General features: G+C 48.4%; 1 protein-coding gene and 1 pseudogene across 2 annotated transcripts in view; both read left to right on the forward strand.

The window, feature by feature from the left end:
* Positions 1-26981, forward strand: part of MBTD1 (mbt domain containing 1) — a 1097355-nt gene that overhangs the window by 531333 nt on the left and 539041 nt on the right. The window lies entirely within an intron of this gene.
* Positions 16527-16645, forward strand: LOC144771394 (5S ribosomal RNA; annotated as a pseudogene).

The raw sequence follows: 26981 nt of genomic DNA on the forward strand, positions 1-26981 counted from the left end.
ATCCTTGCTGCGGGATTCCAATGCCAGGAGCTTAGCCTCCGCCTGAACAGGAGTCTCCCTACGTAATCTGCGGGCTGCTGCACAATATGAAATATCCACCCCTCAAAGCGTGGGTTTTATGGCCTCCCACAGGCAATTAGCCCCCTCCACCATCCCCACATTAAGTGACAAAAATTGGTTCGAGGCATGTGGGCTGCTGAATTCATATCTGTAGCATAGATCGCCGCCTAGTGTTGGGTCCGGATGATTGCACATTGTTGTCCTGGAAGAGTCTTCGAAGTATCACAAGATAGGTGGCTCCTCCCCTGGACTACAGTGCGCATGGGCATCGACTCCATCCCCAGATTGTTTTTTTCCGCCATTGGGTTCGGATGTACTTTCGTTCTCTCCAGTTCGGAATCGACAATATTCTCTAGGCCCAAAGGCCTTTTTCTCCTATCGTCGGTATTGTTTGCGTTCGATGCCCGGTTCTGTTCGGACTCGCATCCCGAGTTTGACATCCAGGGAGTCGCGTGGCTCTTTGGTGATCGAGGCCCAGTCGGCGCAGCAAGACCCTTGACGACGCGACATGGAATGGAGCCCGTTCAAGAAGTGTCCCGTGTGTGGATCGAAGTACCCACACATCGACGTCCACCCGGTGTGCAACAAGTGCTTGTCGCCGGACCACGATGAAGCCAACTGTATGGCTTGTTCACGGTTTCGTTAGAAGAAAACGATTCGGCTTCGGCGCGTGGCGCGCATGGAGGCCCGGCAGTCGGCACCAGCACCGGTGGACATCTTCGACAGCGAGGAAGCAGACGAACACGACGTTCAACTGCAGATTTCACCTCTGGCAGAAGAAATCGACTACGACTATCAAGTGGATGTCGAAGGCCTACCCGTAGAAGAAGTCGTCGACGAGGTAGGAGACGACGATGAGGCCATGGAAGATAGCTCAGAGGAAGATCTATGCCCCGTTCGAACTCTTACGAAGGCTCAGGTCGAGGGATCGCCTATCGGCCTTACCCAAGACCTTCTATCAAAATCCCCGGCCCCCCCTCCCGGCCCGGCTACGGACACTTCGACGGAGCCGCCATTACCGAAAACAAAACTGAAAGGGAAACCTTCGGTGTCCACAATACCTAAAGTGGTTCAATCGCTTTCGAAACCGAAACCTTCTGCTCCACCGTCCACAGCCTCGTCCTCCGAGGTGTCGGAACAGCCCAGGCCGAAAAAGCCTGTTGACCCGGCGAAGTCGGTAAAATCCGTCCAGCCAAAGCAGACCAAGGGCGTCGAGCAGAAGTCCAAAAAGGCCGTCGAGACAGTCAAGCAAGGGCGTCGAGCCGAAGTTTAAGACGGGCGTCGAGCCGGAGCCAAGCAAAGGCGTAGAGCCGCAAGAGGCGTCGAGCCGAAGACCAGCAAGGGCATCGAGCCGAAGCCTGGTGCCCCAAAGGCGGTTGCCCAGGCCGCCGACACAATCAAGCCTCGGACCGAACAGCCCAAGGCATTGACGCTCGACTCTTCACACGTTGGTGGACCAAGATCTTCTGTCGTGTCGACGAAGCCATCCGCTTCCTTCACGAAGCAGGTCTCGGACTCCCTGAAGCGTATCAGGGACAAGGCTTCAGCGGAGGACCCCAGAACACCTTCCGCACCGAAGCAGTCGGTCCCCACCTCCAAGTCATCGACGCCACTCCTCTTCACGTTGCCGCCGAAGGTGGCACCGAAGGCATTCGCACCACGGGCGGCGCCCGAAGCGACCTTGCTGAGTGCTGCGGGGTCCAAGGCCACTCTCCCGGCTGGGGGCTTGACGCATCGACCACCATTAATGGAGGACCAGTCGGAACGTTTCATCGATGCCGACACTGGGAAGCTTACGCTTTACAAGCGGAAAATTACTGCGACAACGCCTTTGGAGTCATACACCATTCCTCTAAAGCGCAAAAAGCCTGCATCAGATTCACCGGTCTTGGTCGAACCACTGACTCCTCGGACTCAAAGGGTTGCCACACCCTCGCCAGCTTATTCGGATGCCGAGGATGCTGGGGATCAGGACGAGGAATACAGCTTCCCGGCCCACACAGATCCTGATGAACAACAGGACGCATGGGTGGACACAGGGGACCAGGGGGATCAGCAACCCGCCCTTGATCCTCAGATATACAATGTCAAAACCTCTCCCACTGAGGATTCTGCGGCATTCAATGCCTTAATTGAAAGGGCGGCAAAAAACCACGACGTTGAACTGCATGCTGACCCTGTGGAGGTGGACTTCCTCTTTGACACTTTTTCAACAGCTGAAAAGACTGTAAAAACCCTCCCCATGCTAAAAGGGGTACTCAAACATGCTGCGGACATCTTCAAAGAGCCCACACGGGCAAGGGTGGTCAACCCTAGAATTGAAAAAAAATACCGACCGGCACCTGGCGACCCCACCTACATCAAAGGCCAGTTGCCATTGGACTCCTTGGTCGTTTCTAATGCCCGCAAAAGGGCGAATTCGCAGACCACCGGTGAAGCTCCTCCCCCAGACAAAGAGTCCAAAGTGCTAGAGGCATCGGGGAAGAGAGTAGCAGCTCAAGCGGCCAATATCTGGCGTATCTCTAACACGCAGGCACTCTTGGCTCGGTACGACAGGGCACACTACGACACACTAGAGACCCTGGTGCAACATCTCCCCGACCAATATAAGGAGGCTGCGGAGATGCTTATCCAGGAAGGGAAGCTCATCTCCAACGCTTCAATTAAGTGTGCACTAGACGTTGCGGACACTGCGGCCAGGGCAATTAACACCAGTGTGATGTTAAGGCGTCAAGCATGGCTCAGAATCTCCGGATTTAAGCCTGAGATCCAAACTACCATCCTCAACCAGTCAGTTAACCCTGACAGATTATTTGGTCCAGAGGTGGATACCACCTTGGAAAAAATAAAAAAGGATACAGAGACTGCGAAGTCCATGGGCACTCTCCAATCCCAACAGTTTCGGGGGAGCACTTTTCGTCGCTCAGGCAATAGGGGTGTTTCCAGAGGCCAAATGTCCCAGCAAACACAATTCAATAAAGGTGGGTAGCAATCCTCTTACCCCAAGCAAAATAGAGGAGGTTATCGTGGCAACAACACCAAGGGCAGAGGCAGGGGGCACGGCCTTGGCATGGATGGAAAATCTCCTTGCAGACAGGAAACAGACTACTGTCCTGGGACAGTATCTATCAGCAAAAAAATCTAATCCAACAGGTGTACCCCAGGGATCAAGGCTAAGCCCGGTGCTGTTTAATCTATACATGACACCTCTAGTTGAGCTAATAACATCATTTAACATCAATACAGTATCATACGCAGATGATACTCAGCTCATCTTAGTTTTAGACAGCAAATCTACAAGAGCGGAGGAGAATCTTGGAAAATGCCTCACCGCAATCTTTAACTGGATGAAGACTAACCATCTGAAATGTAACACGGGCAAGACTGAAATTCTCCCTGTGGGTCCCCAAAATCTGTTTTACCCCCAGCTATGGTGGCCCCCTAATGAGGAAATTCCGCCAAAAACAGTACTATCCGCACGTAACCTGGGAGTCAGATTTGATGAAAAACTCTGTTTTAAACAACAAGTGAATGCAGTGGCAGGATCCTGTTTCAACATCATACGCGGTCTTCGAAAGTTTTTCAACTTTATCCCTTTGGAAGCAAAAAAGACAGTTGCAGTGGCACTAATTTTATCACGTTTAGACTACTGCAACAGCATATACGCAGGAGTGAATAGATCTACCCTGCACAGGTTGCAGGTTGTCCAAAATGCTGCGGCACGCCTGGTGCTTAATCTTCCAAGGAGGTCTTCTGCTTCTGCTGCCTTAAAACAGTTACACTGGCTCCCCATACATAAGCGAGTGCTCTTTAAGATACTGGTAATTACCTTTAGAGCATACTACAAAAAAGGGCCTAAATATCTGCTCCCACGGTTCAAGCCGTACATACCTAGTCGGAACTTGAGGTCATCAGACATGTGTCTCCTAACAGTCCCCAGATTTAGACTAGCCACAAAAGGAGGAAGATCTCTTGCCGTCCTTGGTACTAAAGCCTGGAATAAACTCCCACAAAGCCTACGGCGAACCCCCACTGAAATCGAATTCAATCTACCAGACACGGTTAGTAAACAGTTAGTCTAGGCTCAAATAAACCTTCAGGTACTTTGAAATTGATGTGAGTAGTATCTCCGGCCCACCATTCTAGGCTACGGAATCACAGCGCCAAGATGCTCCTTGGAGCGATACTATGCGCTCTATAAAAACTATCTTACAATTACAATTACAGGGGCAACAACAACTCCCGTTCCTCCGCCTCCAACAAACAGTGACGCCCTGTCACTGCCCCCGACCATTCCCCACATGTCGGGGGGAGACTCCAGCAGTTCCTGCCAGTCTGGAAATCCATCACCACAGACAGGTGGGTCAGGAAACTTATCCGGTACGGTTATTGTTTGGAGCTCACATCCACTCCACCCAACATACCACCAAAACACCGTCCTATGTCCGCAGAGCATTTGCACTTATTGCAGCAGGAAGTTCTTGTCATGCTGCAAAAAGGCGCTATAGAGCTTGTGCCGGTGGAGGAAGAGGGCACAGGAGTGTACTCCCTGTACTTCTTAATCCCGAAAAAGGACGGGTCCCTCAGGCCTATTCTCGACCTCCGGCCCCTGAACCAATACATTCTCTCGGAACACTTCCACATGCTTACGCTGCAGCAGGTTCTTCCGTTACTCACTCAAGGGGACTTCCTCGCAACCTTGGACCTCAAGGGTGCTTACTTCCACATTCTACTCCATCCATCACACAAAAAATACCTCAGGTTCACCATTCAAAATCGGCATTATCAATTCAAGGTCCTTCCTTTTGGAGTGACCACGGTCCCCAGGGTGTTCACCAAATGTCTGGCGACAGTGGCTGCGCACCTCAGGAGGCAACACATCCATGTCTACCCTTATCTGGACGACTGGCTGGTGCAGGCAAAGTCAGCCCAGCAGTGCGCCGCCGACATGTCCCACACCATTCACCTTCTTCACGGTCTGGGCTTCTCCCTAAACTATCCAAAGTCGCACCTTCAGCCGGCCCATGTGCGGCAATATCTGGGTGCAACAATCAATACTCTGGCAGCCACGGCACAGCCAACTTTAGCGCGGATCAATAACATCCAGTCGCTAATCCAACAGTTCAGACCGCAACACTCGCTTCCTGCGAGAGTGTTCATGCAGTTCATAGGCATGATGGCCTCCTGCATTTTCATAGTCCCGCACGCGAGGTTACATATGCGTCCGCTCCAGGAATGCTTAGCGCATCAGTGGAATCGGGCTCAGGGGCAGTTGAAAGACCTAGTGTTGGTCACCGGTCGGGCATACAACTCTCTGCATTGGTGGAATCCACACAACCTTTGCAAGGGCCGACCGTTCCAAGAGCCTGTCCCACAGATCATCCTGACGGCGGACGCGTCTCTCCAGGGATGGGGAGCTCACGTGCTCCACTACACAGTGCAGGGATTATGGACAATACAGCAAAAGAAGATGCACATCAACTACCTAGAACTGATGGCAATCTTCATGGCACTGAAAGCATTCAAAGTACATCTGTGCAGCAAGGTCGTGTTGATCCGGACGGACAACATGACAGCCATGTACTACATCCAGAAGCAGGGAGGTACACACTCTCCACAGTTGTCTCATCTGGCTCAGAGCATGTGGAAGTGGGCCATTCAGAGGAACATCTTCCTCATGGCAGAACACCTCCCGGGCACAGAGAATCAAATGGTGGACCTGCTCAGCAGGTACAGCCACCAAATGCACGAGTGGGAGATACATCCATCAGTACTTCGCCCATACTTCCAGCAGTGGGGTCATCCACAGATAGACCTGTTCGCCACAAGGGAAAACGCAAAATGCCAAAGCTTTGCCGCCAGGTTCCCTCACCCACAGTCGCAAGGCAATGCGATATGGATGAACTGGTCAGGCAGATTTGCGTACACTTTTCCCCCAGCACCTCTCATACCGCTGGTGGCAAGAAAGCTAAAGCAACACTCGATGACACTCATCCTAGTTGCTCCGATGTGGGCACGCCAGCCATGGTACACCACGTTTCTAGAACTCTCCACACTCTTGCTGTCAAACGAGCCTTGATGTACTACATCGATAGGACCAAACACTTTAGGAAAACACAACAACTCTTTGTTGCCTTCTCAGCCCAGCACAAAGGCAACCCCATTTCCAAAGCAGGTATAGCCAGGTGGATCGTTAAGTGCATTCAGATTTGCTATCACAAGGCTAAGCGCACTTTAACGGTCCCTCAAAGAGCCCACTCCACCCGGAAGTTGAGGGCCTCTATGGCTTTCCTTGGTAATATCCCTTTGGAAGATATTTGTAGAGCAGCCACATGGTCTACACCACACACATTTACTAAACATTACTGTGTAGATGTGCACTCCAAGCAGCAGGCAGCTGTAGGGCAGGCTGTTCTTAAAACACTTTTTCAAACTTCTGCAGCTGGCACAGGCGGTCGCCGTTAATGGAGGGACTGCTATATATTCTATGCTACAGATATGAATTCAGCAGTCCACATGCCTCGAACTGAATATGCTACTTACCAGTATGCATCTGTTCTTGGCATGTAGGGCTGCTGACATTCATATCGCCTCCTCCCCGGCGCCTGTAGCGGCTGCAGACTATTTTCATTTGCTCTTAGCATGGCCATCGCTTACACTCTAACACTCCATCTTTGCCACAATGGCTAAAAACAATCTGGGGATGGAGTCGATGCCCATGCGCACTGTAGTCCAGGGGAGGAGCCACCTATCTCGTGATACTTCGAAGACTCTTCCAGGACAACAATGTGCAATCATCCGGACCCAACACTAGGCGGCGATCTATGCTACAGATATGAATGTCAGCAGCCCTACATGCCAAGAACAGATGCATACTGGTAAGTAGCATATTCAATTAGTGGCGTCTCCCATATGTTCTCGATAGTCCTCCTTCTGGAGTTTCCACACCGAAAGACGCCACCGAAATGACTGCAGTGCTCGACCCATATTTAATGTAAGAGTGATCGGTGAGTGGTCCGACAGTCCACGCGAGAGAATATCAGCGGCAATTACCCTGTGCTCCAGGGCACGCAGATGTAATCAAGGCGGGAGAAGGAGCCATGAACAGCCGACAAGTATGTGTAGCCCTGTGTCGTCCTATGCAGGCGACACCAGGGGTCTAGCCAATCCTGACCCGACACTAGTGCATGCAGCTTCGTAGGCCCAACCGTGGCCGACGGCCACCAGGCCGCCAACGATCCCCAACCGGGTCTAATTCATCATTCCAGTCTTCCCCCACAACCATGAGCCCTTCAGGTATGTGTGTCAGCAGTGTCATGAGCCTGTCAACCATGCCTCAGGAGAGTGGCGGGGAGGCATAAACACTACCCAGGACTATGGATTCCGTTCCTATCATCCCCTGGAGGAACAGATACCTGCCCTGTGTGTCCCTCCATACCTTCACGTGTGTGTAAAGGACTCTTCTATGGATCAGGATTGCAACCCCTGGGATCCCCTTACAAAACCGGAGTGAAAAACGTGCACGTTTACAAAACGTTGAAAACAGAGCGCCTTATTCCCCCTAAGATGTGTTTCCTGGAGTAGGAGAATGTCGACATGTACGCGCTTCGCCTGTTTAAGTATCGCGCCACGCTTAATTTGGTCAAGCGCCCCCGAACATTCCAACACATTATTTGAAGGGTCCCCAGGGAACCCGCCTATCGCTAAGGGGGCCCGTCATGAGACAGTGTGGAACATGGGTGTGTACCAGGCCGCACCATGTGAACTGGACAAGATGACTCTGAGGCGATGTAGGCTAGTGCGATCAAGCAACGACCCCACCCCCCAAACAAACCAACAAACCACCCCCCCCCCCCCCCTCCACCCAATACCTCAAAAGCAATGAAGTACCTGTTGTGGTGAGTGTACGTGGCAGACCCCAACGGGGGTTCCCCCCTTCCGCCCGCCAATGGATCCCCAACTTACAACCCATTGTCAGCTGGCCCTTTCCCCGTCTGCAGATGTGCTGCAGGGGTAACGGCCCTCAATCGTGCTTCCCGGTCAAGGCAAACAGGACAAGAAATCCTCTCCTAGCGCACGCATGCCTCCAAACCCCCCACGCACCCATCACACACACAGAGTCTAGTTTTGATTCCAGATTGGAAGTTCTGGAGACGCCCGACATCTCAGACTCCTGATCTGATTGAGCTGGGCCCGTCGCTGCTCGCGTGACCGCCGCACCCATGCCTGTGTGCTGTTTGCCCATCTTGTTGGAGTACAGGTGTTGTTGTGCTTGGAGGTAGGATAACACACCGCGTCCCTTGGCGTTTGGCAATTTTTCTGAACGGGGCCCACATGCACAGCTGAGTAGGCTGACTTATGCCGAGATTATAAGTGCTGTTTAAATGCTTAGTCTACTTCAGACTGTACTCTGGGTCTGAGCGCCCACCGTAGTCTCTACTGTCTGATTAGCCTTCAGTGTCACCATGACTGTGCCCAAGTACATTGCCTCAATGTGCATGTAATTCAACGCTTTTCCTTCGCGCTAATGGCGGGGTCTGTATAGGAGCTGTACCATGCTTTTGTTGCGCTCCTCTAGGCACCTGCGTTCATGCCCCAGACCATTTCCAACTTGGCGCCGATACTGCGACGCGCTTCTGCTGTTGCGTTGCATTGCGTGCAGACTAGGCATAGGGATTACATTGTGCCAATGACTGTATGCTGCATGCCAGGTCCTTTAGTGGTTATTGCGTTATCTCCTACCGTATTCACCACTGTTAGCCCACCCGACACCCCAGGGGGCTGCACGTCACCACACATGTATGCGCCGCCCTTCCGCGACTCCTGGCCTTTCCCCAGTGCTGGCTTGCAGTTCGGCTGCAAGTTCGCCCTCTGTTAAGGCTTATGCTCACCGAGCAACTATGTCATGGCAGGGTACTTTGCATTTGCTTCCATAAACTGTTAGTGATCAAACCGTATAGGTCCGCCTCCTGCGCGTCGCTGCAGGTGCTTGTGGTTACCACCACAACTCGCCACAGGCATCTTCTCATGTGTCACGCAGTACGGCTTGGGTTCGCGCTGCTGCTCGCATCCGCACCCGCCTCGTCGGTGCGAATGGGCCTGAGCAGTGGTCCTCGGCATCACAGCCCACTCAGCCTCAGCTCACACAGTGTTTCTTAAAAAATAGGATCCCAGGCAGGGTGAGGCAGACCCAGCAGCGGACCGCAGCCCGTCTTGTCACCCCAGCCCCCACGCGACCTCAAGCGGGTGGGTATTTCTATGCGCCTCATTGTCCGTTGTTGTATGCGGCGATGGTGCCCCCAGCACACGTCCAGTCCCGGAGCAAGGGAGAAGAGAAAAAGATAGAGAGGGGGAGAACTACACCGCTTCCCGCTCTGCTTCAGTCCCAATCAGCTATCTGCTCTGGTTACCTCCGCGATGGAGCGTTGTCACATCCAGTCTCGCTCTCCGCCGCCCAATGGATGCTCCGCTCCGCCTCCGCTGCTCGCGCCCAAGTGCGGCCGGGCTGATGACACATCACTGCTTCTGCGACCGGGGACTGGACAGACTTTTATCTGGGCACCGTCGGGTCACATCACGCACCAACTGGCTCTCCTGCCTCTGCTGCAAGTTACTCTGCTTGATTGTAGCCATTACAAAAAAAATTTGATGAACAGAATGCAGAACAATGTCATACATTCACCCTAGTACAGAGATCTGGGCCCAAATCCATTGTTCTTTTGCTCACAATGCAATTCCAGTTTGGACCCAGCCATATTCAAATCAGTCTTGACCCTGCGCCCAATGGGATAAGATAAGATAAGATAATTTATTGCACAGTTAATAAAAACTCACAATTTAAGATGCACAGCTTTAAAAAGAAGTATGTATCAAGAATAAACAAGCATTTACAATGCAATAGGTCTCGCATTAATTAAGTTTGAACTATTGGCATTGCTAAATATTGCAACACCAATTGCAACAAAAGTCTATAAATTGTAGGCCAAAAAAATGTGTATTTATTTTTGTAGCAATGATGGCATGCTGCGCTTTAAATGAATATGTTAAAAAGTAAAGTGCGCCATACTGCGATTGCTACAATAGTTAATTGTGGTTGCGTTAACAATTGATGTGTGCGCTGGTGGTGTGTGTGCCTGTAGAAATGGTGCACTGATGCTGTGTGGTTGTGGTGATGTGTGTGGTTGTGTGTGTCATGTGTATGGTTGTGTGTGTGGTGTGTGTGGTTGTGTGCGTGTTTGGTTGTGTGTGTTTGGTTGCGTGTGTGGTTGTGTGTGGCTGTGTATGTGTGGTTGTGTGTGTGTGTGGTTGTGGGGGTGTGGTTGTGGGTGGGTGTGGGTGTGGTTGTGTGTGTGGTTGTGTGTGTGTGGCTGGGTGTGTGTGGTTGGGTGTGTATGGTTGTGTGGGTGTGTGTGGTTGGATGTGTGTGGTTTTGTGGTGGTGTGGTTGTGGGTGTGGTTAGGTGTGATTGACTCTCGCTGCGCAGTGTATCGCGCTAGGCGCGAGACCTAAAAACACACTTCATTAAAATAACACGCTCATTGGATGAAAGTGTGAAGACAGAAAAGCTGGTCACACTTATGAGAATAGTCTAAAATCATATATAACAAGAGCACGCTTCTTGCTCAGGGTCCAGACAGAAAATTATGTTTCTGACCATCTACAGCAGGGTTCCCAAAAGTCAGTCCTGCAGGACCGGATCCATGCCAGATATTTAAGATTACTACATTTATCTAAATGGGGATATTCTAAAAATCTGGGATGAATCCGGCCCTCCAGGATCGACTTTGGAGAACCCTCATTCTACAGACACCTACACATACACCCCTACAGGTGATAGGATTCTGTACAATCATATATGACATAACAGATAGCACCTTTTGTTAAATCTAATTTCTTATCTGATATTCTCCATAATGCTATTCCAATTATGGAGGAGAATCTACTGGTGGATTCTTCTCTGCATTTAGACCTTCACCTTGGAGGATTCTCCATCACCACTCTACTCTAAATCAGGCACCATGTCTCATTTATGATATTTCGTAACATCTAAAAAGTCAGACATCTGTGTTTTTCAGTCCATCAGCGTGCCTCTGTTACATCTTAATCCTTTGTGTAATGTTGTCTTCCACAGAGATGCCTTTTCAGGCTACTTGTTGTCTTGCACACAGTGTGATGTCCCCGTTTGACCTAACCTTTCAATTACATTTCCATTTTGACTCTATTTTTGCTAATGGGGCATGATGTGAACACAGTTGCCAAGTGTTTGATATTTTCCCTCACATCTGCTGTAATCCTGCCTATCACGCTGACAGTCACGAGCCCCCAGGGCACTTTGCGTGATGTCATGTTTTTTCTGCTTCATTGCTGACAGAGGGGTGTTGACAGGTACAACGAGGTATTATGGCCACAGGCACAGAAAAAGAAGTGCCACATGACAAGGTCTACTTTAAGACGCCATATTGACATTGTTCTCCACAAAGTTGCAATGTGAGCCGAATGTGTCCAAACAGCTGTTAATGCCAGGGTAAATGCCTAGAGTGCTGAGATGCCTTCGAGGATACACCAAAACGACAGAGCTGGAATTCAGTCCTGCTGCAAAATATGTAACCGAAGCTCACTGCGTTTGGAGCCTTCGAATGACTGCCCCATTCTGTCAGAACATGACTTGGTGGCTGCAAACTGCGCGTACATTGATGGCTTCTACAGTGTGGTGTCAGTCCCCCGTATCCATCCACGCGCCCCCAGGCGTAGCCTCCTCACCTTCTGTTTTACGTTGACAGTGCAGAAAAAGTGTCTACGAGTTTTGGTGCAAGGAGAATACACTTGCTTTGTCACTGCTCCACCGAACTGTCCATCGATTGAAGGTATTCCTACAAATCTGTATTCGTTGTGAGGATTTGATAACTTTAGGATAGAATAGCACTGAACTGTAAAAAAAAAAAAACGTTACCTGCAGAATAGGAGATCATTTGAGAGGGTTATTATATACAATGCTTCAATTTGATCACCTAGTTTAACAAGCGGGAGGCGGCTCGGGCGCAGCACGTCTTCCGGAGACGTGCGCGTTCACAGAGCTGAGTCGGCTCGTGCACAGCTCTAGACTCCCTTGCCAGTGAACACGGCGACTATAGAACTCGCTGGCGGGAGCGCTTCGCGCTCCAACGCCAGCTCGCCCTAAAAATTAATTGGTGGAAGTTAAAATTATGTAAAAATCATGTTACAATTTACATTTTATAATATTGTTCGTTGGAGCTGTGGACCCAAGGTTTTATACTCGAAGGCACTGTCTGTCTGTTACTCAGTTTCCTCCTTTTGTGTCTGCTTAATTCTCTCCGCCACGACGTCAAAGAATTTTGTAAATCGGCAGTTCAATTGGGTCTCCTGCGGGTTAAAACATGGTTTAACTGCCTGTCTGCAAGTTCTAATGCCCTTCTGGTTCCATATTACGTGAAGTAAGGATCTCCTTTTGTCCATTAAGGTTGGGCAAATACAAATTATATGGATTAGATCTTCAGGTCCTGCATTGCAGAGTCGGCAGGTTTTATCATCCCGATTCCTTTTCCATGGGGCCAAATGAGGGCGAATTGGTACTATACCGAGACGCAGCTTTAGAAATTTTTCTTTAGTCTTCTGTTTGAATCCATGGTCCATGTACGCTTGGGTCTTTAATATTTTGTGATCGTTTAGGACTGTCCATCCATGTGCCCTTTTTGCTAGAGTTTCCTTGTCTTCTAATAGCGATGTTATTTTTGTAACCTTTGTTACTAGCTTTTTAAAACTTTTGTGATCTACTGGAGTATTCAAGAGGTTAGTCAGTTCAAGTCTTTCTAATGATTCCATCAAATACTTCCTAGCATAAGATCGTTCTCGTCGCTGCAGCTCAATCCAGAGGTGGGCACTTAAGGTGCCCTGCTCTGCGTTTCTGATCTTGTGCCAACATTTTATGAAGCTGCCCCTTCTTTCTACTGTCTGTTTTTGAACCCCGAACTCCAGACGGATTTGGGCAGGAGATACGTGGCTAGGTAGCCGAAAGATGGTTCTATACGTTTTACTGATCACTTTGTCGAGGGTAAGTGCGTCTTTTCCGAGAGTTGACTCGCTCCCGTATGTTAGCGTCGGTTGAAGGCGAGCTCTCAGTACTTGGAGAAGCGGGTCAAGAGTAAAGTCTGGCAATATTTTCTTTAAGGGGATCATTGCGAGATAGGTCATGGTGCCTTTTCGATGTAATGTCTCTAATTGCGTTTTAGATGAGCCTCTGCTGTCTACTAGGACTCCCAGGTATTTGTAGCACGCTACATGGTCCAGTTTGCGTCCGGCCAAGTATCAGCTGTTTTTTCTGACCTTCTTACAGTTCACAGCCATAGTTTTAGTTTTCTTTATGTTGATTTTTAGTCCATTGCGCTGTGAAAATGAGCTGGTGGTGTTTAGAAGATGCTGAAGGCCAGTGGGAGTATGACTTATTAGGACCAGGTCGTCGGCATAGAGGAGATTGGACAGCGTGATGTCTCCCAACCGTGGGGAATGCGATTTTGTGCTGTCCAATTCCCCTGGGAGGTCTGCCAGAAAAAGATTAAGCAAGGTAGGGGCTAGGACACACCCTTGCTTCAATCCTTTGAAGGTGTTAATTTGTCTGGAGAGGTGCGTCACGTCTCCCAGCTTAATCTTGACCCAGGTGTTGGTATGAAGTAAAATTAGCTGCTTCAGGAGGGGTTGCGGTATCCCCCATTTTTCAAGCTTTCGCCAAAGTTGGCCTCGGTCCACATGGTCGAAGGCTGAGCTGTAATCGATAAAACATAGAAACAGCGAGCTCTTTTCTGCTTTGGCCGCATCTGTCAGCAGAGTTAGCGCCATGAGATTGGTGGTAGTTCCTTGTCCTCTGCAAAACCCTGTTTGATTTACCGGGATTAAGTGTTTTGACGCCGCCCAAGATGTCAATTCATCCAATAAAATACCAGCATAATATTTAGCTTCTATATCCAGTAGAGCGATCAACCGATAATTGGAAGGATCACTCCTGTCTCCCTGCTTGTAAATTGGGCTTATAGTTGATCCTTGCCAGGATTCCAGGCAGGTTTCTAATTCCTGTATGCCCACAAAGAGTGGTGCTAGTGTGCTACTCCAGAAATCGATATCGTATTTAAATATTATTGGCGGTATCCCATTTGGCCCTGGTGCACCTTCCGATTTCCCCTTCTTTATTTGCGTTTTTATCCCAATGGGAGCAGTCCAGCATGAACTGCCAGGCCAGGTCCTCCCTGGACTGGAAACAAGAAACCTAGGACCGGTTTCAGGCTTTCAGCCCTCATCAGTCAGGATCGCTTTACTCCAGTGGCATGGAGAGCACGGGACTCACGTCTGAGCATGCCCGTCCCACTCGAGGTGACAAATGCAAAAAGAACAATTGATGGACAGAATGCAGAACAATGTTATACACTCACCCTAGTACAGAGATCAGGTCCCAAATCCATCATTTTGCCATCACCATGCCAATTCATTTTGGACCCAGCCATATGCAAATCAGTATTGACGCTACGCCCAATGGGAACAGTCTAGCCCGAACTGCCAGGCCTGGTCCTCCCTGAACTGGAAAGAAGCATCGGGCTTTCAGCCCTAATCAGCCAGGATAGCTTGACTCCAGTGGCATGGAGAGCACGGGACTCACGTCTGCGCATACTAATGAGAGCACTGGACTCACGTCTGAGCATACCGACAATTGATGGACAGAATGCAGAACAATGTCATACACTCACCCCAGTACAGAGATCTGGGCCACAATAGCAGTTTGGGCTGGACTGTTCCCATGAGGCACAGGGTCAAGACTGATTTGCATATGGCCAGGTCTAAACTGGGGTGGCATGGTGAGGAAAAGAATTATGGATTTAACCCAGATCTCTTGACTGGTGGTGAATGTTTTGCTTTGTTCAGCATTCCATCCATCAATTGTGTGCCTTGGCGCTCACGGTACTCGCGGTGTCTCCCGGCTACTGGCCCAGCGCTATGGCGTCCTCTCCACGCAGGCAGCCGTGTCTTGGTTCACACAGCTTCCAACTTTACTGCACTGACTCACACCGGCATCTCAAAGCTATTGGGATGACACCAGCAACTTGATGACACTGCTGTGCACGGGATAAATAGCGGATTGTTTGGCAGTGAGACGAGCCTCACCAGAGTGCATCCGCCATCATGGCTGGCTAGCCACGCCCCTGTTAGAGAAATGAGCTATAGAACCAGTCCCTCTACAATATCAAGGGGCCGGTGTATACTCCCTGTACTTCCTAATTCCCAAGAAGGACGGCTCTCTCAGGCCTATACTAGACCACAGAGAAGTAAATATATACATTCAGTCGGACCACTTCAGTCGGTGACACTCCAACAAGTGCTTCCACTCCTTCAGCAAGGCGACTTTCTGTCCACTCTGGAATTAAAGGGCGCCTATTTCCATATCCCAATACACCCTGCTCACCGCAAATACCTCCGCTTCATGGTAGCAGGCCAGCATTATCAATTCAAGGTGCTCGCATTTGGAGTAACTGCCGCACTCAGGGTTTTCACCAAATGTCTGGCAGTAGTCGCAGATGATCTACGAAGACCACACATTCACGTCTTCCCATCCTTAGACGACTTGCTCATAAAAGCCAGCTCTCAATAGAGCTGAATACGTTACATTCACACAACAGTACAGCAGTACAGTTGCTCCACGATCTTGGATTCACAGTAAATCTGCCCAAGTCCCATCTCCAACCATCCAACACACAAGCGTATTTGGAAGCCACTAGAGACACCCAAAAGGCTCTGGCCTACCCCAATCCGGCCAAAGTCCGCAATATGCAGACACTACTCTCTCAGTTTCAGCCTCAACACTCATTGCCAGCTCGAATGTTCATACAGTTACTAGGGATGATGGCGTCTTGTATCCTAATAGTCCCTTACGCAAGACTTCACATGCATTCCCTGCAGGAATGCTATGCACGACAGTGGAACCAAGCTCAGGGTCTGTTATCAGATCTAGTGTTGGTGGACGGCTGCACCCATTGCTCTCTGCAGTGGTGGAGTACACAAAACCTTTCAAAAGGGTGGCCCTTCATCAACCCAGTAACATAGATAGTGCTAACAGCAGACGCATCGCTCACTGGTTGGGGAGCTCATCTCCAGATGCACTCAATTCAGGGCATGTGGAACCTACAGCAAAAGCAGCTTCACTTAAATCATCCATTATCACCATCTGCGGGAAAACAATCTAACAATGGAGTCGATGCCCATGCGCACTATCACCAAAAGGAGGAGTCACCTACCTCGTCATTGGAAAAGACTTCTTCGAAGAATAACAAAGTTTAAACATCCGGACACACTAGATGGCAGGCTACGCAAAGCATGTGAATCTACAGCTCTACATGCCAAGAACAGATGCATCCTGTGTAAGTAGCATTTTCCTTAACCATGGTGTACAGCGACGCCAATTCCATCCATCCTATGGCCATACCACCCTGAAAGCACCTGATCTCTTCTGATTTCAGAAGTTAAGCAGTGTCAGGCCTGGTTAGTACTAGGATGGGAGTCTGCCTGGAAATACCAAGTGCTGTAGGCGTTTTTATCAATTGATTGATGGATGGAATTGGGAATCAGGACTATAACCGGTGATGTTCTTTCTGGTCTCGGATATTTACTGGTTTATACCTTGGTGTTATTTCAGATAAATCATGAATTGAACTGATACTAGAGTCTTGCTATTGTTTAGCACTTTATTACACCACAGTTGACCCAGCATGGAACCTTATCAACAATTCGGTAAAGGCTAATTGCCGCATGGGTAGCCCATATTGCCATACAATTGTCTGTCATTCCAGTTTATATATTAGACAATGTGTCTCCGTTAGGGTTTATCCAACTCTTGGGTTTGTTCAAGAGAGAAAGAGGGTAGAGAAATATTATTCAACCAACTCTTAACCGCCTCGGCAGATATTGTTTTGTCTTCTTGATATATTTCTTGGAAGAATTCCCTAAATGCTTTCCTAATTTCCTCATCAGAAGAAAGATAGATGTTTCCGATTTTTATAGATGCAATGTTGTTCCGGACCTGATCTACTTTGGTCTTCCAAGCCAGTAATTTACCAGCACCCTCCCCATATTCGAAGTGCGCCAACTTATTAGACAAGCGTAATAAGCATTGGCATTAATGAATTAGGTTTTTCATATGAATTTTAATGTTTATACTTTTTTTGTTTTTATTATTTAGAATTTATTTATGAAATGTGAAGTTAATTTTGAATTGTGCAATGATGAATTGTTCATGCATGATTGTTAAGAGAATTTGACTTTTCATAGTATTTTGTCTATGTCCATTATGTCAAAGCTTATTTCTATGGTGAGTGGAGCACATTGTGTAAACTTGACTAAGGCTTCAGAGCTGAAACGCATTGTTTTGCACATTAAATATTTGTACTATTCACTTGGTGTGCCGCATTCATCATCTAGAATGATGAATGCGGCACACCAAGTGAATAGCACAAATATTATACATATATAGGAGAGGTGTGGCGCCGCGGCCAGGGCGACTGACGCTGGAATCTGGGGATCAGGGTTCGATCCCCGGCTCCGGCGGCAGGTTAGCCCAGCACCATGTGACTCTGGGCAATAGCTTGCTTAATCTTCCCGACGGCCCCCAGCGCCTAGAGACCCTTACGGGTGATTGTGCGCTTTACAAATGTGGATTATATATGTGTATGTTTACGTATATGTGTATGTGTATGCATATATGTCTGTGCATATGTCTATGCATATCTGTGTATGGGTATGTATGTATATATATATATGTGTGTGTGTGTGTGTATATATATATATATATATATATATATATATATATATATATATAATATATACATCTGTTGCAATTTTGGGGTTTTAGCCAATTTGATGGCTCAGGTTGCATATATATATATATATATATATATATATATATATATATATATATACTTCACATTTGGCGAGGTGGCATTCCAACCTTGCCCCCGCCGAAAGGAGCCCTGTGGCACGGAGGTTGATAAGGTTTTGGGGACTCGAGGGGGCCCTTTGCTTTGGAGACACATTGACTTTGGCCAACAACATCGTAGGTGCTACTCCACCATCCGCAATACCTGCCAGCAATCAACAGTGCATGCGGGGACCTGTAGGCGCCACACATGAGGCGGCTGTGAGGAGGTATAGGCAATTGGTAGTTACCTTGGGGGGTGGAGCAGCCCTCTACAAATCAAGATGCAGCAGGACATTCAAGTCGAGAAACACGCCTGCATCTGGTTTGAATCACCCTCGGCGCTGAAGAAGGCATAAACGCCGAAATGCATCCGCCACATTGGGTGCTTTAACACTGCCAGGACATTTGTTCAAAATAAAGGCGCTTCCTATGATTTCCTTGCTGTGGCTTCTACTTTCTTCGTGGAGGACGTTTTTTGTTCATATATATATATATATGTATATAATATGCAACCTAAGCCATCAAATCGGCTAAAACCCCAAAATTGCATTGGATTTTTCATTAAAAAGAAATACATATCTATTTAGAATTTCTGTAGCATAGAACATGCACTCGTTTGCTGTTTTAACATACCCTTTATTTTCAAAGAAAAAGGCAAAGTAATAGCAGACAGTTAGCCCATAGGCTTCATAGAGACACCACAACAGAATACAACTGGCGCCGTGCCTCTATGACCTCCAAGACCTCCATGCTCCCATCATGCTCCACATGTGACTGGTCAATTCATTTTTCTGGCTCCATCTGTGAGGATACTGGAGCATTGAGCTCGTCAGTTTTTGACTTTGTGAAATAATTGATATTTAGAAATTGTTTTTTTGACCATTATTTGACATTTTTTGAATAACCAGCTGTATTACCATTCTCTTTTTTCTGACCTTTTTGCTTATTTTTCAGTCCGAAATGCCAGCCTTGTTTAACAAAGGGCCTTCGTGTGGAAAAAAGATGGCAAATCTGACCCACACTCTGTATGCATTGTGTGTTTGCCATCTTCTCACCAACCAGATAAGTGTTATTATTATTAACAAAATTTTCTAGAAGTGTACTCTGCGGGACAGGGAAAGAATCAAGCTGCATGCCATACAGGAAAGAGGAAAGGTGAGATCTAGAAGTGGCCTAGAAGGTTCACAACAGGCTTTTAAAGAGCCCTCCTCTCAAGTGCGGTCTGAGCACAGGGGCAGAAAGGACATAGTAAGACACAGCTCTGCCTCTTCATTGACGTAGAGAAGCTCAGGGTCGTAAATACCTGTTTGCGCACAGTCTGCATCAAAATCGGCAGCGGAAAGGCTTCTTCAGCAACCGTCATCATTGGAGGTAAAGTCACTGTGGAAACTGTGCCCGAAACCAGTGGCGAAAAAGTCTGCATCTAAATCACGTCCAGAGGGTCAAGAATGGTCGTCTAAGATGGCACTAAGTAAGACTACATCTAGGCTTGAGTCACCGTCAAAAGCATTGCCGCCGCTGCACCAGCTGACGTCGACAACTCCTCAGCGCCGCATTTGATGCCATCTCTCACACCATACTCATAGAGACACTAACCTCTATGGGTATCGGCGGCTCTGCTCTGAGCTGGCTGGCTTCCTTCCTCACTTACCGCACGTTTCAAATCTTTTCCAACACAGCAACCTCCAAAACTCATGCATCTCCCTATGGAGTACCCTAGAGCTCTGTACTCAGCCCCCTTCTTTTTAACTTATACGTCAAACCATTGGCCCATATAGCGGAACAAGAAGGTCTTACTCTTTTCACCTATGCCGATGACTCCCAGATCGCATTCTCCCTCTCAAACCCTGACCAGGGCCCCACATCCCTCCTGCAGTCAGGTCTGAGGAAAATTGCCGACTGGATGAATCACAATCTACTGAAATTGAACGGAGGTAAAACCTAAGTTTTAATTCTGGGTCAAAAACACGACCTTTGGAGCTCCAAACACTGGCTTTCTGAGATGGGTACCCTCCCTCTTCCTTCTGACCATGTTCGCAACCTAGGTTTTACCATTGACAATGCTCTAACTATGCAACATCAGGTAAACAAGGTTTCGGCCATCTGCTTTACTATACTGTGATGGCTTAAGAAAATTATCTGGATGTTGCCTAGAGACACCCAAAAATGCATGGTCCCTGCCCTCATTACTTCTCGACTGGACTACGGTAATGTCCTTTACCTTGGGGCTAACAAGGCTGTGACAAGACGTCTACAGCTAGTTCAAAACGCCGCCGCAAGACAGCTGTGTAAAATCCCCAGATCGAGCCACATTTCAGGACCCCTCCGTGATTTACATTGGCTTAGGGTTGAGAGTCGTATAAAACTTAAAACCCTGAGCTACATGTTCAAGATCAAATCGGGCACAGCTCCCCTTTACTTGCAATCCCTTGTCCATACCTACACTCCCTCACGCCACCTTCAATCCTCTTCTCTGTCCTACTTTATCGTGCCCAGAATCCGATTCGCTAGAATGGGAGGCAGGTCTTTTGCTTACTTAGGCCCCACTCTTTGGAACTCTCTGCCCCTGAGTATCCGTACTGAAACCAACTATGTCCGCTTATTAAGACCTGGCTTTTCAATCAATAGTCTCCAGTAACTGCTGAAACGGTGGCTTCCGAGCACATTGCCTGTCTAGCGCCGGGAAACCCTTTTTGGGTAGCTGTTGTGCTTAATAAGCTTAATTAATAAATAAATAAATAAGATCGCTGCCGCCGACAGAAAGCAGGTGCTTAATGTCTAGAGCCTCGACTCCTCACATGTATAGGATGTCGTCTTCGAAGCCTCCACCGTCGTCGGGCCATAGACTTTCACCATAGAGTGCCTGTCCACCAGCCAGGCTTAGACTTTCGACATCACTTATGTCAAGACAGAGGTGCTCCACCTCTAGAAGGTTGATGTGGAGACTGCTGTCTTCACACATTTCCCCACCGGTAAAGAGGCAGCAGATTTCTGGTTCATCCGCACCGATGTGGAGACCTCCCTCGACGTCAAAAGAAGCACGTGTCAGAAACACAGAGGCCAGCGTCGAGGTCTAGACGGTCGATGTTGAGAAGCACATTTACCTCCCCAGGTCTCAGGATTGTGCAGATTACGCCGGAGGGATCTCCTGCTCGAGAACAGACGCCACCAATTAAACTCTCACTGCGCTGGCTTTAAAGTGTGAAGGAGTGGAGAGTCCCAAGACAAAGTCCAGGTTCGGACTTTTCGCAAACATATTCACATTCCAGAATTTCCGCTGTCACTCATCCACCTTTGACACCGCTCACAAGATCTCCCCGAAGGTCTCCAAGAAGGCCTTAGTCTCCTTCAACCAGGTGATCGCGATCTAGGACACTTCACAGGAGAATTTCCTTCCAGATCTAGTCTTTCCCACTCTTCCAGGTCTCAGAGGCATAGACGCAGGTCTCCTTCCTGGTCTATAGAGACATCAAGATAGTCTGTTGGAGACTGCTCACCTACACTGTCTGCGACCCCTCCAGCCAGGGTGTCACCAGTAGAGGATATCGTCATGTTCAATGAGGTCCTATGTAGAGGTGCAACTAAGTTGAATATTGAGATGCCTGCTCCAACCACCTCAGCATCAGTGATCTTTGAAACACTGTACCACAGATAGTCTTCTTGACCACTGCTTCCTCTGGTACCTGGTCTACTTGAACCAGCTACTCGGTCATTTCTTACACTTGCGGAGATAGGGCCTGCACCATTAGGCATTTCAAAGAAGTACAAGCGTCAGACCATGATCCACTCTTTGAGGGCCGAACCACCACGGACTCAGTCATAGTGGCTGCGGCTAGGAAGCCTCATATAGGAGTGGCGTCCTCCACAGTGCCACCCGATAAGGACAGCAAACATTTGGATTCTGCTCCCTATATGAAGGTTGCTAGTGTCTCAGCGCTTCTCGGAAGATATGATCGGGCACTATGGGACTCCCTGTCTAGGGTCACAAAGAAACTGCCAAAATAAAATCAGTAGGATTTTTAGGAAATTCTTCAGGAAGGCGGATTGGAGGCGAATCAGGTGTTTAGTGCAGCAGCTGATGCTTCGGACCTAGCAGCCCATGACTATTCTCATGGCATCTGTGCTAGGCGATCCCCTTGGCTGCGACTTACAGGTCTAAAACCTGAGGCCCAACACAGGTTTCTGAACTCACCCTTCAGTGGAACCTAACCTAACTATATGGTACCCATGCCGATGATGAAATGGCAAGGATGATATCTGAACTCGACATTCTAAAGGCAGTCGGTCTGGAGAAGAGCAAGGAATTCTGATAGATGCATCTGCCTGTGGATTCCTCACCTTTTGACTTACCCCTGCGCCAGTATTCCATGGAAACTTTTTTCCTAGCTCTCCCACGTTGACGAGGGCGTCCCAATGACACGCGACTCCGTTTGATGTCATCGGAGCCACGAATAGACCTAGTGGGCGTACTGACGTCAGTTTCCTTTTTTCCGCGCTGACGACACGTAACCGTTTTCTAGAGCTCTCCATTATACTACTTTAGTTACTTTGTTTCTGCTGTTTCCTTTGGAGTGGGAGTGCAATGGCATTGAAGTCTGGGTTTAAACCTTGTAGAGAATGAGGTTATATATGTTGATCGCGGACCCCCATGAAAAATGTTTGTGGTGCCTCTCTTTGGACCATGACGTTGATAGTTGTACTTGCTGTCGAAAGATGAACCCGAAGGCCTTGAAGGAGCGTGAGGCCAAGTTGTTTATGACGAAGGCAAGGAAGGAGAAAAGAGGTAAAAAAAGATCGAAGTCAAAGTAGTCAACTTCGCATGCTACAAATCGAAGAAGCACAAGGAGAAGAGGAGGCGTGGTTCTCGTCGAAAGGTAGGGCTTAGAGATTGCCCTCCCTGGCTCCGAGACATCGTTCTAGAGATGTAATTTCTCCATCGCCTTCAACTCCAGCGACTCCGGTTCGTTCTCCGATGCCGACACCATTGCCCGCGTCGGAAGCTGTTCCTTCGGCCCAGTGCCTGTTTAATCAGCACCATCAACGCCGAACCCTGTCCCAAAGATGAGCTCTAGAAGAGAAGTGCAGAGGCTTCTTGAAGAAGAGAAGTATCAGCAGGATGAGGCTGAAGAAGGCGAGATTAAAGAAGATGAGTTTGAAGTCCTTCAGGAAGCAAGTGGATTAGATACTTCCCCAGAATGGGAACTTTCATCTCCAAAGGCTTTACCCTCGCAAGATGTTGAGACTTATCATGCAGTTATTAGAAAGGCTGCTGAACTTTTAGATCTTCAGCTTCCCACTGCTGATTTCAGGCCGAATATTATGACGGAGGTATTAGATGCTCCTTCCTCTGTGATTGAGCCTCTTTTGCCATTTAATGAGGTTTTAACTGAGCCTATTTTGGAGGTGTGAAGGAAGCCTCTTTCTGCACCTGTGGTTTCAAGGACCATAGCAAGAAGGTACAGGCCTGCTACAAATGATCCTAGATTTCTTTCAAGTCATCCTTCTCCTAAAAGATTGGTGGTACAGGCTTCTTGTTCAAAGCAATCAATGGGATCTTTTCCCCAGACTCCTGGGGACAGGGATTCAAACAAATTGGAATAGTCTGCTAAAAAGATTTTTTCCTTTTCAATTATGGCCTTGAACTCCACTAATGCAACCTGCTTGTTGGGGAGGTACATCCATGCCTTAATGGACAAGCAGTTAAGCAGTTAATTCCAAAGCTACCGGAGAATGATCATATATCTTTTGAGGAGATACTGAGCGGATACTCAGGCAGCAACTCGTCAGGTTATACAGTCTGGATTGGACACTGCTGATTCAGTGGCAAGAGTGATGGGTTCTCCTTTTGCTACAAGAAGGCATGCCTGGCTTAGGTCTTCAGGTTTCTCTCCTGATGTTCAAAATACTGTTCTTGATCTTCCCTTTGATGGTTCAAGGCTTTTTAGGGAAAAGGCTGATTCTGCACTGCAGAGGTTTAAGGACAGTAGAGCCACGGCTACATGTTTAGGACTCACATCCCAATATAGAGGATTTGGTTTAAGAAGGTATTGTGGCTTTCCTTTCGAGGCTGTCAACAACCTCAGCTACAGCAGAAGCAGAACCTCCGGTACAAAACTTAGAGGGGAGAACAGAGGTCGTTAACGGGGTGCAGCCCGTTAACTCTCCTTCTTCTTCTTCTTTTGTGCCCCTCCTACTGGTATTTCTGGAAAGCAGCCCTTGATCCCCTATCTTGGAGCATGCTGGTCCTGTAGGGGGTCATGTGTCCCATTTTCTACAAGATTAGAAATCTAACTTTACACCCAACCGACGGCACATGTGACAGTTAACAATCACATCTCCAGTAGTTTTCCATTGCTGCAGGGCACGAGGCAGGGGGTGCCCTTTGTCACCCCTACTGTTTGCACTCGTATTGGAGCCGCTGGCCGTCTGGATTAGGGGTGACCCAGAGATGAGAGGACTCAAGTGGACCGACGATCATGAGGATCGCATTTCGCTCTATGTGGACGACTTCCTCCTCTACTTGGCCTCGCCCTTGCGGTCCCTCGGTCGAGTGCTCCACATATTCCATATATTCAGTGCCCACTCGGGCTATACAATCAACTGGGATAAGTCCCAACTATGTGATGTGGGGTGATCTTCCACTTAGCTCCAGGGGCTATAACATACTGGTGGCAGCTCGAGGCTTTAGATAACCTCAGCATCTTCGTTACCCCGGAACCTACTTTATTTTATGAAACCAATCTGCTGGGGTCACTGACTCTTCTGAAATCGGACGCCAGACATTGGCAATCTCTTCCTCTCACTCTTTTGGGGGATGACCGTCGCTCTTTAAGATGCATGCGCTACCGCGTTTCCTATATACACTGCAAAACATCCCCAATGTGATTCCTGACGCCTATTTCTCCCGTATTGATAACGTTGTGCGGGGATTGCAATGGGAGGGACGGACACAGCGTATAGCCATGAACAAACTTATCATGGGGTTGTATGATGGAGGTATTGCGCTGCCTGATCTACTAGGCGTCGCAACTGGTTGCGGTTAATAGGTGAACGCATGGGAAATACGACGATCCAAACTTTCGCACAGACCATTGTCTTTTGGGATGGGGAGGATACAATAGGGCACTCTACACGAACCCCCGTAAACTTTCTCTTACGGGCCCCACCACCCGTACAGTGGAGGTCTGGCACAGGATCACAAAGAAATGGGGCTGGCACAATTGACTTATAAAAGCTACGCCACTCTGGGAACCAGACATATTGGGTCAGCTTAGTAAATGTCCTGGCTTTGACAGGTGGGATATGATCGGCATCTCAACGGTGGGGGACATGTGGGTGAAGGGAAAATTTGCTTCTTTTGCTGAATTACAAGCCAAGTATCAATTGGCTACCTCTGAGACGTTCAGGTACCACAGATCAGTCATGCTAACGCTGCTGCCAAGCCCAAGGAGCTCCCCTTGCCTGCATCTTCTCCATTAGAAGACAGATTAATGCTCAACCCTATGCCCACAAAAGCGATCTCCCTTACCTACAAAAAACTGTTAAATAATAGGCCTGATCCTATGCAACGCCTGAGGCAGGGGTGGGAGTCGGACCTGGCGAGCATGGATGACGAAGACTGGGGCGACGCGCTTGCTTCTCCTACACAGTGTGTACTTCGACGCAAAGCTGCTGTTTAAACTGGGTATGAGGCCTAATCCCCTATGCTTGCGAAACTGTAATCAGACTGGCACCTTCTTCCACATCCTATGGGACTGTCTGGTGACGGGGCGCTACTGGAACAAAGTCACAAAGCTGATGGAGAGGGCGTGTGGCAAGACCCTGAAGGCCTCCCCCCAGCTTTGCCTCCGCAGTGTGTGGGAGGCCACTGATCTCTCACAGATTGAACAAACATGGGCCCTCAATGGGATGGGCCATTGCAAAACGCAACATAGCACAGAAATGGGGGTTGGGGACGGCACCATGCTTACGAGACTGGGCTATAGACATGGATTGGGCAATGATTGCAGAGAAGGACGTGTTAAAGCATAGAGGCTGCCCCAACAAGTGGCACTATAAATGGGGTAAATGGAACAAAGACAGAGGTGATTTATGTGTATCCCCTTCCATAGAACTACAACGTGAAAGAAAACTATTGTTGGACCAGCTAGCAAGCTATGCGGAGCCCACGCTCTAACTCCTGTATCCATTGACCCAATTGTATGCTTCCATCTGCTATGCATGCTGTTGACATACCTCTGTCTTGTTCTTGAAGTTTACCGGACAGACAAGACACTGTCACACTGGTTCCTCTCTATCATTTATATTGTGGATCTGACCATTGATTTGACATTGCCTTGCACTTTTTCTTTCTTTTGTTTAATAAAAATTGTAAAAAAAAGGAAATCTATAATATCAGACAATTGGGTTTTGAATCTTGTGAAAAATGGGTACGCCCTTCCCTTCCGGGAGTTTCCCCCTCCTTACCCTCCTCGCCAGGGCGGGTGTTCAGAGGACCATTTGCTGGTTCTACAGCAAGAGGTTCTTGTGTTATTGCAAAAAGGTGCAATAGAGGTGGTTCCGGAGCAGGAAAGGGGTCAGGGATGCTACTCCTGGTATTTTTTGATTCCCAAGAAGGCTTGCAGGATAAGGCCTATTCTAGACCTCAGGGTGTTGGATTTTTACCTCAGGCAGGAGAAATTCAAGATGTTGACCCTAGCTCAGGTACTTTTAGAGTTGCAGCAAGAAGGCTGGATGGTGTCAATCGATTTGCAGGATGCGTATTTTCATATCCTGAAGTCACATCGGAAGTATCTCCGTTTCACGGTAGGGTTCCAACACTACCAGTTTGGACTTACTTCCGCACCTCGAGTCTTCACAAAGGTGATGGTGATGGTGGCAGCTCATCTCAGAAGGTCCCTTACCTGGACGACTGACTGCTCCAAGCAAATTTGCCGGAGATGGTCCTTCATCA

The sequence above is a fragment of the Lissotriton helveticus genome, chromosome 7, assembly GCF_964261635.1.
Source record: "Lissotriton helveticus chromosome 7, aLisHel1.1, whole genome shotgun sequence".
In the NCBI taxonomy this organism is placed as follows: Eukaryota; Metazoa; Chordata; class Amphibia; order Caudata; family Salamandridae; genus Lissotriton; species Lissotriton helveticus.